At 29.7% G+C, this 10,406-nt stretch overlaps 1 pseudogene; it reads left to right on the forward strand.

Moving 5' to 3' along the window:
• The window catches only part of LOC113387416, a 108,799-nt pseudogene extending 105,993 nt beyond the window's left edge, over nt 1-2,806 (forward strand).
• The last annotated feature ends 7,600 nt before the right edge of the window (nt 2,807-10,406 follow it).

Here is a 10,406-nt window from a genome sequence, read left to right on the forward strand (position 1 = left end):
TGTTGTTAAGGGCAATTTTGACTATTATTTCACTAAACAATTTTACTAACAGAAAGAACGGCATTATATCACGAATTTTTGCTTCATGCCATTATTCATTAATTTCTGCGAAAATTGCACAAATCCATAAACTTGAGATAGTGAGATTTTTGCGTAAACTTTTACACAAAGCACGTGTTTTCTAATTTCAAAGAAATGGTTTGGCCGATCATCACGCAAACCTAATCGCGGCTCCTCGAGTTTCTTAAATTTCTGAAATCGATAAGTTAATATTATATTGATTTCGTGGCAAAGTCGATTATTTACACATGTTGGAAAATTTAAGCGCTCAACGTGCCACTTGCGCTTAGTTTTAATATCTTTTTATTTTCAGCTAAAAATTATAAAACAACATCGAATGATCACAGCAATAACTAACTAATTTATAAATGCTTATTTATTATAATAATTTAATTTAGATAATATCCCATGTAGAAATTAATATGGTCTGAATCTACAAGCAATATAAAATCTACATTGGTCAAATTTGAAACCAATATCGGCTGGTCATAAAATTGAACATTTTTTATATTGAGGCCATATAGGTAAACCAACATTGGTCTATATTGGTCTATATTTGGAAATTTGGAACCAATGTTGCCTACAAATTGTTGAATGTTGGTAAGGTAATATACAATTAGACAGAGAGCTGGTAAACATTTAGAATTATTGATTATTGAATTATTCTGAAACTTATAACTGATGAAATATTACACAAATATTTGAAGATTTGAAGTTGAAATATATAACGCATAAATCAATGTCATTTATTTAACAATAAAACACCTGAAATGAACATTAACATAAATTTATTAAAAATGTTTTTGTGGAAATTCATTTATTAAATATAAACAATGATACAAATATATAACTGCATTAAAAATATGATTATTCATAAAACACAAAAGTGTCATGAATATTGATTATTTTTAATGGATATTTATTAATACATATCAAGTATTTTTTTTTTTATAACAATAACAAAGGCAAATTAACTTTCCTATTTATAACATCGTCACTCGATAAAATATTGTACAGCATCTGAACATATTTTATTCGTTGTTAATATATTTATTATCCATTATGAAATATTTATTTCTTCCTTCTGTGTTCAAAAACATTTTCAAATGAAGCAATGAAGCCCTCAAGATTTCAAGATCATTTGAATAGAATGCATCCGGATAAGAAGGATAAAAATGTTGACTACTTTCGAAATCTGGAAAAGACGTATATTGCTCAGCCTGGTGTGTCAAAACTTTTTTCAGTAGCTGCTAAGCAGGACGATGACAGACTTCGAGCGTCATACAATATCTCTCGGTTAATTGCCCAAACAGGTAAACCACACACTATTGGAGAATCATTAATTTTGCCAGCAGTAAAAAAAGTTATAACTACTGTGCTACATAAACCAGCAGCAGATATAATTCGCAAAATTCCTTTGAGTAATAGTTCTGTGCAATGACGAATTGATGAAATGGCTGAAAATATTGAAGAATTATTATGCAATCATTTGAAGTCTTGTAAATTTTCACTCCAATTGGATGAGTCTACTTTACCAAATAATGAAGCGTTGTTGTTGACTTACGTGAGGTTCATTAAAGATGAAGAAGTATGCCAAGAACTTCTATTTGTTAGAAATTTAGAGACAGATACAAAAGGAGAAACCATATTCAAAACATTGGAGAAGTTTTTTGATGAGAAAGATATTCCATTGAAGAATATTATATCAGTTGCTACTGATGGTGCTCCAGTTATGAGGGGTTGTCAAAAAGGATTCATAGCCTACCTAAAAAATAAAATTCCCAATGTTCTTGCTGTGCATTGCGTGATACATCGACAGCATCTAGTTGCCAAAAACTTAAGTGAACGATTGCATCAAGCATTGCAACATGTCATCAGAGCTATTAATAAAATCCGACACAACTCTTTAAATGAGAGATTGTTCAATCAGCTGTGTACCGCTAATGATGAAGAATTCAACAGATTGTTATTTCACACAGAAGTGCGTTGGCTATCAAAAGGAAATTGTCTGACCCGTTTTTACAATCTGTTTGACTCCGTTGTAGAGTTTTTAGAAAATAAGGACACACAGTTGTGTAAAGACCTGATATCATCAAAAAATGATATAGCATATCTCACAGACTTTTATGCATTACTCAACAATATGAATCTACAACTTCAAGGCGATGGCTTTAATTTAATAAAAACAAAAAATATCATCGCTGCTTTTATAGCAAAACTGTTATTACATAAGAAAAATATTGGCAGACGGGAGTTTCATAATTTTCCAAATTTATCGGTATCATGCAACGAAGACTTGCTCGTGTACTGCCAACATTTGGAAAATCTTCATGGAAATTTTATTGAAAGATTTCAAGATATTTTGAATTTGGAAATACCAGGCTGGGTATTAGACCCTTTTTCAAATGCATATGTAGAAGCATCAGCCCAGCTAGAAGAAGACCTTATAGAATTAACAACGAATGAGGAATTAAAAATCAAATTTAAAGATGGTTATCAACAATTTTGGCTACAGAAGTCAATTCAGCACTTATATCCTGGCTTGTGGTTGGTTGTTCAAAATTTTTACTAGCATTTCCATCGTCATATTTGTGTGAACGTGGATTTAGCACTGTGACAATGCTACTTACTAAAAACAGAAATCAGTTGCAAATTACCAAACGCGGTGACTTACGACTGTTTTTGAGTGAAATGGAACCTGATATTGACAACTTGTAAAAACCATCAAATTCATCCTTCTCATTAGAGTTTAAAAATAAAATTTTATATACTGTATCAATTTGATTATAATATATAAAATATATGATTAATGTCATAAAGTTGCGTTTTATTTGCTTTCACTGGTAAAAATGTCTAATTTAGAATGTAAGGTTGCATCAACTAATCACACTATAACTATATTAATAAAAGTAATAAAAGAAACAGTTTTCATATATTGTATAAAAAATTTGGTAGGGGGGCGATACAAAAATTTTGATCTTCAAAGGGGCGATGGAAGAAATAAGTTTGAGAAACAACTTGGTCTAGAATCTTGCTATGCAAATGTACAGATTTATTGACATTCCACATTGCATTTATTATTATCAAACATTATGATATTCTGTCAAAATTTATATCTTTCCTTTCTATAACTTATTTAGTTACAAACTTTTGATGAAAACCTTTTCGATAAACATTTTATTACTAAGCAAACCAGTTTCCTTTCTTTCTGCGCTTACAACAATATTACCTGAAAAAATAAATAAAAGTTTTAAAGCAGAAAGATAATTATATTATAGCAACTATTGAAGCTTTCCTTTTATAAATATGAAAGTGTAGAATTTTTTTCCTCTCTACTATATTATTATTTCCTGAAAATAAGTAAGTATAAGTTTTAAATGAATAGACAGAATAATATTGAGGAATATTATATGCCTTTACCTGATAGTTGCAGCGCGTAAAATTCTCCTTGCCAGAAATTAGGTTATGTTATGTTTGATGTCTATAAAATATTTCACATAATATATACGGCAGATTTCTCAATGCTGTTAAACTCCTGATCAAATTAGAAAATCTTAGTGTAAAAAGGTTATTGAAGACATGCAAATCTTTTTGAAAATAATCTCGAAAATTCCAGCTTCAGACATATAATTAAACATGAGACACGGCACAACACAACACAACACAGTTGTTTATTTACAATTTATAACTCATAACACAATCTACACACATACGCACATTATCACTATTCTTTTAATAAAAACATAATTTGACTATTTACAATCGAACAAATAATACATTTCGTCAAGCGACGCTCATGATGCCTATTGAAGAACCACTTTGTTGTATTAATGCGCTTAAGCCATGGAATATTCTGGAAACGATACAAATCGTATTCATCCGCGCCAAAAAATAGAAAACTCATAACTTTATTAAATTCAAGATATTTAATAAATTCGTAAAGAAATCACAACATATATTATTATATATTATTAAATTCGTCTTAGAAAGTTTTTCTTTCATACAACTAAACTTCGTATTGTAAACCGTCTGGAAAATAAGCTAGTCAGACTCCTGTAATTTAAGAAAAAAATCCAAATTCATATTGTCATAAATAAACCATATAAAGTATTATACATTGTTAGAATCGTCTCAAAATTTTTAATTATTCTTTCATATATCACAATTCCGTATTTCAAACGGTTTGGCCTATGGGCGAGTTGCAGTGCTAAATTCAAGAAAAATTGAAAAATCTGAAAATAATTATATGAACACACATATTGAATTATATATCATTTTATTCGTATTTTATTCCGCATCTTTCGTCCGAATAAACTTTTTACGTATCTTTTACATTTTAGCTTGTAGTATTGAATATTTGTGAATAATCACATGGTTAAATATTTAAAGCCTTATGTGGCGCGTATATTGCTCTCGTTCTATACGAGTCCTTGGCCAAGCGGTAGCGTTGCTGCCTCTTAGCCTCGTAGTCTCAGGTTCGATCCCAGACAAGACTTTTGTTTTTTATTTAAATATAATAACAATAATTAGGATTTTTTTTAAATTTGGGCTAATTTGATTCAGAATGACAAAATTCGACAAAACATATTATTAGCAATGTGGATTTTCCCAAGAAAACAAACCTCTACTGTGGGAAACAATATTTATTATTAACATGAGAACAATATTTAATAGTCAATTATAAAAAAATGTTGCATCAATATTTATTTTTTATTTTGAGGACAATATTTATTAGCTTATGATAAAAAATTTTGTACCCGATGATAAAATTTTTTGCATAAATATTTATTTTTCAATTTGACGATAATATTTTGTACCTGTTGATAAAAAATGTTGCATCAATATTTTTATTTCAATTTGTGGACAATATTTGTCAGCTGATGATAAAAAATATTGCATCAATATTTATATTTCACTTTGAGAACAATATTTTTTAGCCTATGATAAAAATGTTGCATCAATATTCATATTTCACTTTGGGAACAATATTTTTTAGCCGATGATAAAAAAATATTGCATCAATATTTATATTTTAGTTTGAGGACAATATTTATCAGCCCATGATAAAAAATATTGCATCAATATTTCTATTTTATTTTGAGGACCAATATTTATCAGCCGATGATAAAAAATATTGCATCAATATTTCTATTTTAGTTTGAGGACAATATTTATCAGTCGATGATAAAAAAATATTGCATCAATATTTATTTTTCTATTTGAGGACAATATTTATTAGCCGATGATAAAAAATATTGCATCAATATTTCTATTTTAGTTTGAGACCAATATTGGACAAGGCCATTTATAGAGATTATTGCCTCAATATCGGCTGACGTTGGCCTGATCGATTAGTTGACATCATCACAGAACCGACGTTCGCCGATATTTTTGCAATATAGGCAATCACGGCCACAGAAAACCGATATTGGTAATATATTGTACCGATATTAATTTCTACATGGGATATTATTAATAATAATAGCTGGTTAAATTTTATTGATGCCCCGAAAAGCTATCACATATAAACATATTTTCTACAAAAATGCTACTTATATTTTCAAGGCAAAAGCTTTGAACCAGGCTAAAAAATCTTGAACCTCATCTCCATGAAATCTGGAAGCTTTTTTTATCTATTCACTGTAAAGCCCACATATAATGCATAATACTATTGATGAAATACTATTTCAAATTTTGTATGGTTCGCATTTTTTTGACTAAATATAATAGATTGGTCTAGATTGTTTGGTTTTGGCATATTTCACCATGTTAATTTTTCATATTGTTCAACTTTTTTTTTCAAATTTAGCTCGCAATTAGTATAGATTGCATAAAGGTGAAATACTGCACGTCCTGCATCACATTGTTTTTGCGCGCAATTCAGGTCGATTGACACTGTCATTATTATTTATATAAGCGATAAAGCACGAAAAGCTTTTGGGAAATTCGGGATTGATGGACAAGCTATCGTCGATAATGTGCTTTTGTTAAATTTCCGTATCCCCTTTATATTGTTATTATTCATGAACGTCGAATATCGGGCGACATTATTCGAAACATCCGTGACGCGTGACGAGTGTTTAATTTTTCGGCTATGCGCTCCTATCATTTGATGAACTCGATGACTAATGGCGGGCTGTTTGTGCACGAAATTAGGCAGATACAATGGCAAAGAGAATTAATAAGTGATATCAGAAATTGTTTATCTATATACATAATATTTTCTTGTCAGGATTATTACATTGTCGCGGAAATGATAATCGAGTTTATTATATATTGCAGGAAATGTGATCGCTAATATATCATATTACATAAATATCTTGAAAAGTAAAACATCTTATAAAAAATGTATTTTTTCATTTACAAGAAGTATTATTAATATATTGCATACTTAAAGTGTAAAAGAGCGGGTAAAAGGCCCACTACCGATATTTAAAAAACAAGTAAATTTCAAAATTTCTTAACAACAATATTTGCTAGTAGAGATTCTTACATCGTTATCCAGTGATTTTTTTTTTATTTGGCCTCGCTTATTCTGAGCATTTAGCCACCTCCAACATTTTTTATTTATTTACATTCTAATTTTCATATCATTTTCAATCTATATGTATCCTATTTTATATTCTTCTTAATTTTTCTTCTTTTTATTTTCTTTAATTCTTGCTCGTTTTTCAGAATCTCTAATTCTATTTAACTTCTAGCTTCATTCCATTTTTTTCTTCATTCTTCTTTTAATTTCAGCAAGTTCCAATATTACTCTTCTTACTCCTAATACAATTCAGCTATTAGAATTCTGTTCTTCCTATTTTTCTTATATTTTATTCAAGTTTTACTAAACTTGACTACTTAATACTACTTGATTCTCTCTTTTTTATTTGATTTCGAATGAACTACACATTTTTTTTTCCTATATTCTAAATCAATGAGAGGATTTGATCCGAGGATCCCTTTCATGTGAATCGAACACGCTACCAAGTGAGCTATGCTCGCCACCTATCCAGAGATAATCGTCAATGTTTGAAAATCCGAAAAAGGATAAACTATATTTCTGTAAAAAGTAGTGTGAAGTTAATAGTTTTTTTTGGTTGTGAGCACTATTGTTAAGTTTATGAAACCTCAATATAAATTTTTAGTCTACGTTCTTTAAACGTTATATAATATGTATTGTTATTTTTAAGTTATGTCCAACAGTTTTTTTAATATAACTTCTATAAAGGCTTATGTGTGGGTGTGGTAAAAAAAAACCTATCTGAGCTTTTACCTTGGCATAAGTGTGACGTTAACACTTTTCAAATAAAATTTATCTTGCTTATCTTTACGTTTCAAATGTATTTACTTTCAAAATGTACACTTTGGCATACCTACCTTAGAAAAAATTGATGTTTGTATGTGTGTGTGTGAGTATGTATGGAATCGATATTTGTCCATGTTTTCGGAGCACAGATCAACTGATTTTTTGAGAGAACATCCGATTTGAATGATTCAAAAAACATTCAAATATTAGTGATGAGAAGACGTGATTAGTTTATGGCAAGCTAAAAGTGTACAAAATGACATGTTTGAGAGAAAAAAGCTGCCGACTCAAGTGATTCAAAAATATTTTGCTTGTGAAGAAACGATTGGCTTAGAAAGGCAGAAAAAATTGCCAAAGTTTCACAGTTTTTTATTTTTATTTCCCGAAGGAGAAGTTTATGTTCCCATAAAAAAATCCGATTCACTAATTTTATGTTTTCTCGACGTTTCAAGCCATTCTGAATCGAAAGAGCCAAATTTGGAAAAAGTATGTGAGTGTATGTGAACAGATTTATTGCCGTAAATCGAGGTTTTCTCAAAAACAGCTTGACCGATTTCAAAAAAATTAAAAGCCATTCGATGTATCTCGATGAAGACTAGCGTTTATCAATTGCGCGACGATAAGCCAAGGCGTTTCTTTGTAATTTGGAAAAAAGTGTTAAACTTCTTGATTTAAGTTCGTACTACCAAATCGATTTTAAAAAATCAAAGACTGTTCGAGAGATATTAGTTGGATATGATACTGATTAGTTTTAGGTGAAAATCTATTGAGCCGTTTCCTTTGTAATTAACTGCAGAAAAAAAAAATTAAGCTGATTTTTATGGATTTTTTTTTGGCTATATATATCATGCTCTCATAAAACTTACGGAAATATTACGAAAAGTAGTTCACGTCTTACGAAAAGTAGTTTAGTTTTAAAAATTTATCAAAGTTTGAGAACATGAGTAGTTTTTTTTTTGACATTTATTAAAATTAATTAAAATTAAAATTAAACGATTTACTTGGTATAACGGTAAAGTACTTGGTCTTAATGCATATACTAAACCCTACGGAAACTGGTTCAATTATGAAAATGGTTGATTTTTCAAAATTTCCGTTAGAGATAACGTGTTTGTTCATTTTCAATTATGTGTAATGAATCCACTCGGAATACTTTCAATCACTTATAAATTAATGTATTTTTTATTTATTAAATCGATTATTTACATATATCGGGAAGTTCATGTAACTTGCCTCAAGGCAAAATATCGATACCATCTAGTTTAATTTCTATTTGTATTAAATATTAAAAATTGTTCGGATTCTCATTTTAATTCTAGCCAAAATTCTAAATCTCTCTTATATACTCCAAAATAATTTTAGCTTTGCAATTTTGTTTATATAATTCTTAAAACTATTTTTTTATTCTCTTTATTGAATTACAATCTGTCTTTACAAAAAGAAAGACATTCAGTAATTTTGATGATATATGAAATATTAAACATAAGATCTAAAAGGTTACCCAGTAGTAAGCCGTTTTAATTTTGATATATTAAATTTAAATTTTGTGATTATATAGAGTAAACTTAAAAAATAAAATAATCTATGAAGTAAATAAACAACAAATAAAAAAGATATAAATAAAAAACTAAATAAGTAGTACTGCTAATTAGAATGAATATATCATGTGGAGGTCAATGTATCGGATCCGTCGAGGGGGCGACTTCAATAAATTCTTGGCCAGAATATTAGGATGGTTTTGTACTCTGCTCATATATTTTTGAATAATTAATTTAATTTCTTCATTAAGGTGTTTATGTTTATGTTTTGATGGACTAACCAGTTTGGTGTGTATTTGGGGGCGTTTAGTATTTGTTTTGAAATCTTTGTATAATTGCAATATTAGATTTACGCGCTGTTCCCCAGAGTTGAAGTTCATAAGTCCAGTCTTAAAAATATGAGAAATTTATTGTAACTTCACTTGATCACATTTTGTTCATTCACTGTTAATGTAAACATGTATAAATGCCATTATATTTTGTCTCTTACTTTTTCTATATAAAATATGAATGATAAAAGTTACATTATTTATAATGATATAGTTGAAAACATTTAATATTCTTCGAATATTTTATTACGGTACGGAAAGCTCCAGTTATTATTGTAATGATAATATGTAATTGATCGTTTAAAATTCCCAAAACGAGTAGTTTCCAATTTTCCCAATTTAACAACTCCGATTATTAATGGTTTGTTCTTACAATTAGTTACAACAATAAGTCGTTGCCAAAAGTCTAATCATCGTGCACAAATGAAAGATATTAGATAATGCTTTGCTGGCTGTTTCGAACGTGTGCAGTCGTAGTCGTAGTCTGCAAGTCGCTACGGCAGCTACGTCTGTGCTGTGCAGTGCTACGCGCAGACTACGTTCGGACTGCAGCTACGGCTGCTACGGCGAGTGCTTAAATTATTCCGCCAGATGCTTTGTTTGTTTTATCCTTAACTGCTTAATGCACTCTGCTATGGCTGACAATTTCAACATCGGTTCTACATATGTTGAACAACGCGGTTCATTCCAAAGGGCAAACGGTCACAGGAAAACTGTGAAATGTACAGAATAAAATATATGTCGTTCGTAAATATATTATCAGATGAGTATACACTTCTGTAACTATGATCCCTGTTATATGAAGCAAATTGCAATGCAGAACTCATTTTAGTTGAACCAGAACTAAATATTAAGGGCAATGGTAATTCCGCCTTGGTATGTAACTAATGAGATCATCCACAAGGATCTGGAAATTAAAATTGAAAATAAAATTATAAAGACCCGGAGCTGTTCTTACCACAACAAATCGATGATCATTGGAACGCTGAAATACAAATCATCAACAAAAAGGTTCAAACAAGAAGGTTCAAGAAGAATTGGCCAAAGGACCTGCAATATTTAATTATATAAAGACAGCTATAGATCAATTCTAGCAGAGGACCTCTTCAATGGAGGTGACTTCTAAACGCCATATATAACATCATCACATAGGCTTATAGAAACAATGTATTCTGCCTATTGAAT

The sequence above is a fragment of the Ctenocephalides felis genome, unplaced genomic scaffold (genome assembly GCF_003426905.1).
Source record: "Ctenocephalides felis isolate EL2017-DRISC unplaced genomic scaffold, ASM342690v1 CF-g0.4_SCAFFOLD_00845, whole genome shotgun sequence".
Lineage (NCBI taxonomy): Eukaryota > Metazoa > Arthropoda > Insecta > Siphonaptera > Pulicidae > Ctenocephalides > Ctenocephalides felis.